The following is a 10,682-nucleotide window of genomic DNA, read 5'->3' as shown; positions in this document are numbered from 1 at the left end:
GAGAGGGTATAGTCGTGTATGTGAGAGAGTATAGTAGTGTATGTGAAGGAGTATAGTAGTAAATGTGAGAGAGTATAGTAGTGTATGTGAGAGAGTAAAGAGTATAGTAGTGTATGTGAGAGAGTATAGTAGTGTATGTGAGAGAGTTTAGTAGTATATGTGAGAGAATATAGTAGTGTATGTGAGAGACTATAGTAGTGTATGTGAGAGACTATAGTAGTGTATGTGAGAGAGTATAGTCGTATATGTGAGAGACTATAATAGTGTATGTGAGAGAGTATAGTAGTGTATGTGAGAGAGAGTTTAGAATTGTATGCGAGAGAGTTTAGTAGTGTATGCGAGAAGGTATAGTAGTGAATGCAAGAGAGTATAGTAGTATATGTGAGAGAGTATAGTGGTGTATGTGAGAGAGTATAGTGGTGTGTGTGAGAGAGTTTACTAGGGAGACGGCAGCCTAAATAAGCCTAAATAAGGTTTTGCTAAGAAGCACACATCCTGTTTGATTGTCTGGATGGGAGACGTTAAAAATTCAAAATAAAACCCCAAGAATATACATATATATCGCTACTCGTGATAAAAGGTATAAATCGCTACTCGCGATGGGAAAGCATAATAGCACAAAATAGCGTGATGGTCTCTTCACATTAATACGTATCGCTACTCGCGATCTCTTGACATTGATATAAAGGTAGATGCTTAAGCTTAGAAATAAATCGCTACTCGCGATGGGAAAGCATAATAGCACAAAATAGCGTGATGGTCTCTTGACATTGATATCAACAATAATCGCGCTAAAAGGTAGGCTTGCCTGCTCAAAGTGAGTAACACATACTACATGAATTCATCATCAGCATTGTATTATATTTTATAATAATTTTATAAAAATAGCAGTGGATGAAACAGTTATTTGTTGATGAGTGGGTGTCAGAGCAGGGGCACAGAAAAAGCCTTGAATTATGCCTTAAATTCAATATCAAATTCTGCAGTATTAACCCTGTGTGTGTGTGTGTGTGTGTGTGTTCACCACCTCCTAGGACACTGTACCCGCCATGTGTTTCATGCTGCCCCCCACCGTCTTCATGCTACCAGCCCCAGCTACCAGCCCCAGCCCGATGCCAACCGCCTTGTGCTGCCCATCACCCCCTCCTACAGCATCTTTAAACCTTTACAAAGTTGTATCTGTTGCTGTTCATTCCACTCATTTCCCTCAATAATGGCTGATGCTGATGTGTTTTATACCTACTTCTGTTTCTCTGTCCTTATGGTGCATAGTAGCATTTTAGTGTATGCTTGTATTACTGCTCATAGTAGTAAAATGTAGAAAATGTAAAGCCATGTTGGATGTTGTCTTTTTTTCTTATTGGGGGGTTTTGGGGTATTGTCGTCTGTGGTATAACCAAGCAATAAACCGAACTGACCTCTATTGGCATACTGGAATTACACAATGGAATTATTATTGAAAAAAAAATGGGGGGATTGTCGTCCGCGTGGCACCAGCAGGCCTCAAACCGAATGACCTTTTGACCTGTATTGGTACAATGCAATTACACTGTCAATGCAAAAGTTGTTAGGCTAAGAAAACTAAAAAATGTCTATCTCCCAAATCGGTGTCATCTATTCATCAGAGAGAGGGGAACCGCATTCTGAAAAAAAATTGGGGGGATTGTCGTCCGCGTGGCAGCAGCAGGCCTCAAAGCGAATGACCTATTGACCTGTATTGGTACAATGCAATTACACTGTCAATGCAAAAGTTGTTAGGCTAAGAAAACTAAAAAATGTCTATCTCCCAAATCGGTGTCATCTATTCATCAGAGGGAGGGGAACCGCATTCTGAAAAAAAATTGGGGGGATTGTCGTCCGCGTGGCAGCAGCAGGCCTCAAACCGAATGACCTTTTGACCTGTATTGGCACAATGCAATTACACTGTCAATGCAAAAGTTGTTAGGCTAAGAAAACTAAAAAATGTCTATCTCCCAAATCGGTGTCATCTATTCATCAGAGGGAGGGGAACCGCATTCTGAAAAAAAATTGGGGGGATTGTCGTCCGCGTGGCAGCAGCAGGCCTCAAACCGAATGACCTGTTGACCTGTATTGGTACAATGCAATTACACTGTCAATGCAAAAGTTGTTAGGCTAAGAAAACTAAAAAATGTCTATCTCCCAAATCGGTGTCATCTATTCATCAGAGGGAGGGGAACCGCATTCTGAAAAAAAATTGGGGGGATTGTCGTCCGCGTGGCAGCAGCAGGCCTCAAACCGAATGACCTTTTGACCTGTATTGGCACAATGCAATTACACTGTCAATGCAAAAGTTGTTAGGCTAAGAAAACTAAAAAATGTCTTTCTCCCATATCGGTGTCATCTGTTCATCAGAAGGAGGGGAACCACATTCTGAAAAAACATGGGGGGGGATTATCGTCCGCGTGGCACCAGCAGGCCTCAAACCGAATGACCTATTGACCTGTATTGGCACAATGCAATTACACTGTCAATGCAAAAGTTGTTAGGCTAAGAAAACTCAAAAATGTCTATCTCCCATATCGGTGTCATCTGTTCATCAGAGGTAGGTGAACCGCATTCTGAAAAAAAAAATGGGGGGATTGTCGTCCGTGTGGCACCAGCAGGCCTCAAACCGAATTACCTTTTGACCTGTATTGGCACAATGCAATTGGGTGGTTGACGTGACATGGCCTTTTTTTGGTCCAATGTGTCAAAGATAAAGGTAAATTCTAAAAAAATATATCAAAAACTATGGTGATATTGTTCAGAAAATGCTGTTTTATATGAACATACAGAGCATTCATGGGATTAATCTTCCATTTTTTCACAATTTTCAGCCAAACCAGAAAAAGCTCATATGGCGTGACTGTCCCAGTCACATTTCACAAATTTAGATTTTGAATAAAAACAAGAAAATGAATTAATTTTCTGTTTATTCAATCATATATTGATAACCCAGATGCCTACTTGTGAGTTTGCTTGACTAAAAGTTCAGGCATAATATTGTGAAGCCACCCTTAACTAAAACATTTTGTCCCAGAAATGGATATCATATGGTGTGACGCCACATTACTTTTTTTAAACGGGCAATTGTTTGGAGACCTTTGGGGAGTAGGGGTCCTCCTTCTTTCAAGGAGGAAGAACAACACCTCAGAAGGACACTGAAAGTTACAAGGTAAGTTTTCTCTCTTCATGTTTTCAAAAAAATCAAGTATATCCGGCACTCCTGCTTCAGTTCCCTTTTGCATTGTCTTTTGGTGTGACGCATTTTACGCAAAAATGCCCAAATAAAATTACTTTTCAGTCAATATTACCTTTAAAACTATATTGTCATATTGCAGTTAGCATGTTTTTAGGATGTTAGCATAAAAGCACATTGCTTAATGTCATGCTAAGTACATGAAACCTCATATGGTGTGACCCCATATCATATAGTGTGACCGGGTTTTCTTGTCACACCATATGATTTATTTGTCACACTGTATGATAGAAACTGCATTTTCCTGCATAAATAATGTTTTTTCATACATATGTTTAACTCATAATTAAGTGTAATATATATTTTGACATATTTAACATGATTTAACATTTATTATTTAAGATGTGCAACTATTGCATGTATTGCGAATCACACACACATAAAACACAGAAATCACCCCCACACACACTCACTCACTCACTCTACAGCCTTGGATACAAAAGATACATATTTGACATTCTAAATATCAATAGTAGTCTGAGAAAATAAATTCTGGTGTTAAAGAAGATAACAGTAATATTAATGTTATATTTAGCACTATAAGTAATTGCAACAATTTAATCTGATTATAATGCAGGAAAACGTTTTCAATTATCTGAATAAATTGTTTAATTTGTCTTTTAACAGATATAAAGAGAATAAACTCAAAGGGGAACTACAAACATTCAGATTGAAGCCCACCATTGAGAAGAGAAAAACTCAGGGAGAGCTATACAATATTTGGTGGCATTCTGTTTTGCATAGCTGTGATTTCTGAAAGTGAACCTTTACATGATATACCTGTATTAAACTGTATTTTGTTGCTTGTGAAATACATATAATACACATTTTTGTATTAACAGATTGTTTTGTGGTGTTATTTATCATATGGCGTGACACCATATCATTTGGTGTGACATCAAGAAATTATGAAAATAAAAAGGCTTTTGGGGTTTAATTCATACAAATCTCAATGGAACAGACAGAAAATAGGGTCAGCAAAAGTAACAAGCATTTTCTTTCTTTTATATCAAGGTATGTCAAAATGAATATGATGTTTATTAAAAGATTGAGGACATATGCCTTACTCTGTGTATTGATGAAGAAATATACTATAAAATGTAATAAATGTGCACAAGGAAATGCTAGATCTTGATGAAGTAATGATAGAAGATTATAATACATTGCTCACATTAAAAACAAAATACCCCATTATAATTTTACAAACAATAACTTTCATGTCACACCATATGACAATTTTAGTCACTACCACAACTAATTAGTGAATAAATATGAATTTCAACACAAAATCTAAAAGACCATACATATTTTTGGAAATGGAAGGGTCAGTACAACAGGACTAAGTGATTTCCATGCCTAATATCGGAATTTTTTTTCAAAAACTTTTTTTCGGCCTAAAGCGTCAACCACCCAATTACACTGTCAATGCAAAAGTTGTTAGGCTAAGAAAACTAAAAAATGTCGTCATCTATTCATCAGAGGGAGGGGAACCGCATTCTGAAAAAAAATTGGGGGGATTGTCGTCCGCGTGGCACCAGCAGGCCTCAAAGCGAATGACCTATTGACATATTTGTGACCGATGTTGACCAACAAAAGTTCTTAAATCATACACAAACCATTAAAACATCCATATTTTCATTGATTGTGATACACAGAGGTGTGTTGTGCTGAAATAAACCCAATTTCACTTATCTTAGATGCTGTGGGAATTTTGATGGACAAAAAAGCTTCAGAAACCGCCATTTAGAGAGCATATTTTTGACAAATGTTGATCAACAAAAGTTCTTAAATCATACACAAACCATTAAAACATCCATATTTTCATTTATTATGATACAGAGAGGTGTGCTGTGCTGAAATAATCCCAATTTCACTGACCTTACCTGCCATGGCAAGTTTGATGCAACGGACACACTCAGAAACTACAATTTAGATACCCATGTTGGCCAGACAGGCCTAGGTAAGTGTCACACCCATTATTTCCTGAAATGTCAACATGTGGCACATATTTCAATACAGGGAATGATAACAAACTTGTTTCTGAAATTTGAGACCTCTAGCTGCTTGTATGTTGTCAGGAGGCGGAGCCAAAGATTGGAAAATGTAGATTCCTAGGGGGTGCTATAGAGTCTGTGAATGTGTGAGTTGTGATTTTACTTAGCTCATGTATTTTATGTCATACATAGATGTCACATACCAAATTTAGTCTGTCTACGAGCTATACAAGTTAGAAATGCTAACCCTAGGTTTAGATAGCCATAATTTGCATAGGTCAGACAGGCCTTGATAGGATTACATCAGTTAATTCAAGATAGTGCCAGCATGTGGCACATATTTTGATACACGGGATGATAACAAACTAGTTTGTCAAATTTGGGACATCTAATGGCTTTTGTGTTGCCAGGAGGTGGAGCCAAATATAGGAAATATTGGATTTCTAGGAATTGGATTTCTAGGGGGCGCTATAGAGTCTGTGAATATTTGACATGCGATTTTATTAAAAAGTCATATATTGTGTCATATACGGGTGTCACCGCCATATTGAAGATAGACATTTTTTAGTTTTCTCAGCCTAACAACGTTTGCATTGACAGTGTAATTGCATTGTACCAATACAGGTCAATAGGTCATTCGGTTTGAGGCCTGCTGGTGCCACGAGGACGATAATCCCCCCAATGTTTTTTCAGAATGCGGTTCACCTACCTCTAATGAACAGATGACACCGATATGGGAGATAGACATTTTTTAGTTTTCTCAGCCAAACAACTTTTGCGTTGACAGTGTAATTGCATTGTGCCAATACAGTTCAAAAGGTCATTCGCTTTGAGGCCTGCTGCTGCCACGCGGACGACAATTCCCCAAATTTTTTTTCAGAATGTGCTTCCCCTCCCTCTGATGAACAGATGACTCTGATATGGAAGATAGACATTTTTTAGTTTTCTCAGCCTAACAACTTTTGCGTTGACAGTGTAATTGCATTGTGCCAATACAGTTCAAAAGGTCATTCGCTTTGAGGCCTGCTGCTGCCACGCGGACGACAATTCCCCCAATTTTTTTTCAGAATGTGGTTCCCCTCCCTCTGATGAACAGATGACACCGATATGGGAGATAGACATTTTTTAGTTTTCTCAGCCTAACAACTTTTGCGTTGACAGTGTAATTTCACTGTGCCAATACAGGTCAATAGGTCATTCGGTTTAATGCCTGCTGGTGCCACCCAGACGACAATTCCCCAATTTTTATTTTTTAATGTCATTCCTGTCCCTCTGGTGAACAGATGACCCCCATATTGAAGATAGACATTTTTTTAGTTTTTCAGCCTAACAATTTTTGTGTTGACAGTGTAATTCCATTGTGCCAATACAGGTCAATAGGTCATTCGCTTTATCTCCTGCTAGTGCCACCCAGACGACAATTCCCCAATTTTTATTTCAGAATGTGGTTCCCCTCCCTCTGCTGAACAGATCTGACCCCCATATTGAAGGTACCTTGCACCTTCTCTGTGCAAGCATCCTCTAACCTGGCCTTTTTAGGAGGCTTTCCTGTCAAGGCGAATGAGAGGATTGCTCTTTTATTTTTCAAAGACAGATGCAATGATTAATGCATTCATGGCCAGGATATAATTATGCAATATGACAAAATTTTAAAAGTGACCTATAACACCGACTATGCAATACACTTTAATTTATTTAGCCTACTATTTATTAACTTTTATTTATTTAGCGCTAATAAAATTATTAAGCCTATTTGGAGAGAGAGAGATGTTTATAGCCTAAAGCAAGACTTAAAGCAATAAAAATGTATGTGCCTGAAGTTATCAGACATTTATGAGGACGTCGAATATACTGTTGTCTCATTGCCTATTTTCAAATCTTAAGCATACCAGCTCACGCCTGAATTTAGGCACGGTGCCTGAACACTTTAAGCCTGATAATGTGACAATATGTCTGTCATCGTGTGATAACTAGGCCTAGACTGTTCTGAGCAGGTGTTGTCTGTGAACAGGCTGTAACTATTGGATAAGTTCAGACACTCATGAACAACTGATGCAAATTATCTGGGAAACATTTCTCTAACAGCAGTCAAGTTGTCATTGTTTGTGTCAAACAATTTGTGAATTTGTTGTAACATTAAAAGATGACTTAGCCTAGGCCTATGCTCAAAGTGATGCGCGAAGCTCCAGTGGCTGGACGAAATTTTCGGTAGCAGAATCACGCAGATTCTGCCCAGATACAGTAGTGCTATTTTCTGATTGGCTAATGTGTAGGCCCTTTCTTTTTTTGATTGGCTGATATGTGGCAGAATCGTCTAAGAACTCCAGGGAGACGCGCTTGATGCCTGCGCAGCCATAGACATTTGGGCGCTGCAGCATATTAAATATATCATAAATATTTTTTCTGCCTGAGAAATACAATGTGTGGCGGGAGTGAGTGACTAAAGACCAAAATGAGTGACTGTCACGCATGCTCAATGCGTGACACTTGAGAGCCCTGAGTCTTACATACATTCATTGTCAAAGTGATCAGTGCTCATGCATATTATGAGAGAAAAAATAAGCAGTCAAGTTTATTTATATAGCCTAGCACATGTAATAGTGAGGTCTTTCAAGGACACCCCTCCGTTTGACTTAGAACCAGGCTTGGAATTTCACCATTTTAGGGGCAAGGCCTTCAGTTGGGCATATTTGGTGGGGGGCACAAAGGCCACATGTCAGGGCACCAAGGCCAAAAGTTAACTATACAGTAGTACAGTAGGCTATAAAAATGATCAAAGTTGTATTTAGCCTATTCACAGCAGTAGTCTTGCATCACTGTATGAAACATTACAAAAACATGAAACATGACATAGGCCTAGACATAAAACTGTAAATCATCTGATCATCTCATATTTACAGCTATCTAGGCTATATTTAACATTTATTTTATATTTGGCCTGTTATAAATCATGTATTGAACAAAACACAGCTCAGAGTCAGCTTTAATAAACTCAAATAGCCTAGATGCATGCTTAGCATTTTGTGATCATTAAGGCTCCTTTCACAAACTTAGTCAGCTGTATATCCTCTGGTTTTAATATTTACCGATATCTAGGCAATATTTGTCACATGTATTTTGTATTTGGCCTGTTATGAAATCATGTAGAACAATTTAAACACATTTTGAAACCTAAAGACCAAAGTTGGAGACATAAATGTAGACCTGGCTGCAAATTTAAAACCGGAATACTCTGAAATGGCTAACTGTACAGGGGAATGCTTTACACCTGTGTTCAGTAAGGTCTGCTGTTTATTCTGATATGGTTTGTCATGTGTTGAACAAAGGGTTCGTAAAGTATTCCACCGAGATGAATGGGTAGGGAGATGGGCGCAGAACCTAGAAGTTATGATTCAATTTAATCATATTATTTACTTTTCTCGCGAACCGTTCACCACAGCAATTAGCGGCAAACATTGTTTAAAAGCTGAGAAAAAGCTCTTTCATGTGATGTGATACATGTGTCTGTGTGATGAGTAGGGGATCGCAAGTATTTCAACTGAGAGGAATAGGTGAATTTGGACGCACTTTGCCATGCGCTGTCATTTTCTCCACTGCGTAAGACTGAATTAATTTGCGTTATTTTGACAGGCCATAGGCTAAATGAAAATCACTATTAGACGGACGCAAAGCAGAATATTGAAAGAAGAGGGCACCAAGGCCACAGTGGCCTGTAAACCTTTGATTTTCAAAGGGGCATCACGGCCAACGCATTCCTACCCTGCTTAGAACATTTAAGTTGTATAGCCAAATAATTAAATAAACGGCCACATGCGCTGGCACTTATGTAGTAGCCTAATAACATTTTGTCAGTCATCATAAATAACACATTGGAGACATACTGTTGAGTATTTACTAAAATAATTGTCAACATTCATGCCGTTCGTAGCCTTCAATCTCCATACATAACACAGTGGAGACATACGGTCGAATATTTAATTGTTTATTTTTCAACACGCCATTCAAAACAGCGAAATCGCAAGCAGACTATTATTTTGATAAGCTTTGTACTACTTTTCGGCCGCCATTGCCAAAAGCCGGAAGTAAACCGGAAACATAATTTTGCTTATTTAGGCTTAAATAGGCTGCCGTCTCCCAACTAGAGAGTTTGCATGAAACGGAAGGGAGTTTGCATGAAACGGAAGGAGTTTGATTTCTCAGTTCCTGATTGGTTTGTCAATGTCACTTCTCTCTAGCTAGCCAATTAAAATCAAGGAAGGGGCGGGACCTACACTGTCAACAATGTTCGAGTAGACCTAGTGGTCGAGGAAAAAAACAGCCAAGTCCTATGTGACTAAATATTAAACTACTACTGCAAACCGAATGCTATTTAGGCTACAAAGACATGAGGGGTGCCTATTCTATTGTAATAGCCTAGGCTACCAGCTCCTTTTGTCTGGCGAAGTCATATTTTAGTGAACTGAGATCTGAGCCTGAGCATGCCTGGGATCTGCACACTGTGCCACACAGAGCACTATTGTGACAGTCCCCACACCTGGAGCCCACCACAGAGAGGAGAGTAGGGAGAGAGGAGAAGGGAAAGAAAGGGAGAAAGAGATGAAGGTAAAGCAGGGGAGGGAAGACGGCATGCAGCAGAGGTAAGGAATCATAATGAGACACAGTGAGCTGGGCAGAGGAGAAAAGTTCTACAAGGAGGAAAGACCTGAGAGGGAGAGAGAACCAGAAAAAGAAAGGAGAGAGAGAAAAAGAGAGAGAGAGAGAGAGAGAGAGAGAGAGAGAAAGAGAGAGAAGGGAAAATGCTAGAATAAATGGTGGTGGCTTTGACACCCCCAGGCTAAAGTTCACACGGCAAGCAAGGCTGCAGCTTCTGCTTCCTGAAGAAGCCAGCACGGTGGCGAGCCACCCAGGATGTATTTTTAGACTCGGAAATGAGCGTGTGATTTGAGTGACAGCGAAAGAGTGGCTTAGCCTAACACAGGTGGCTACGTCCGCTTCGGCAAACAAGAGTGGGCGGAAAATGGAATGGAATGATAATTCAATTACATAATCATAAAGACCATCTTTAGCTCAAGGACCACAAACAAGAATGCAAATCATGTCCCTTGTGGTTGACTGTAAAATGTTCATAAGATTCAAATGAACATGAAGGTCATCATAACAATGTGGGAGCATATTTATTTTCTGCTAACACAAAGCAGACTGCCTATGTAGTATATTCAAGCCAAGCGACAGCTTCTTCTCACTATTGATTTAAATTAAGACCGGCACAGAACAAATCCATATCTGGGAAATAAATAAATAAACACTTATGATGATCAAAACCTCTGACTAATTACAACTGGAAAGCTAATTGCACATTAATTGGCTTGTGTTACACTCAGATACTTCTTTGAAATTGATCGTCATGGACAGGGACAGGGGCCTCATTC

Source organism: Alosa pseudoharengus, unplaced genomic scaffold (genome assembly GCF_046254945.1).
Source record: "Alosa pseudoharengus isolate Yale_2024_CS ecotype anadromous, Long Island Sound unplaced genomic scaffold, YU_APseudo_1.1 YU_APseudo_1.1_scf_19, whole genome shotgun sequence".
Classification (NCBI taxonomy): domain Eukaryota; kingdom Metazoa; phylum Chordata; class Actinopteri; order Clupeiformes; family Clupeidae; genus Alosa; species Alosa pseudoharengus.
Note: the sequence above shows the minus strand (reverse complement) of the source record.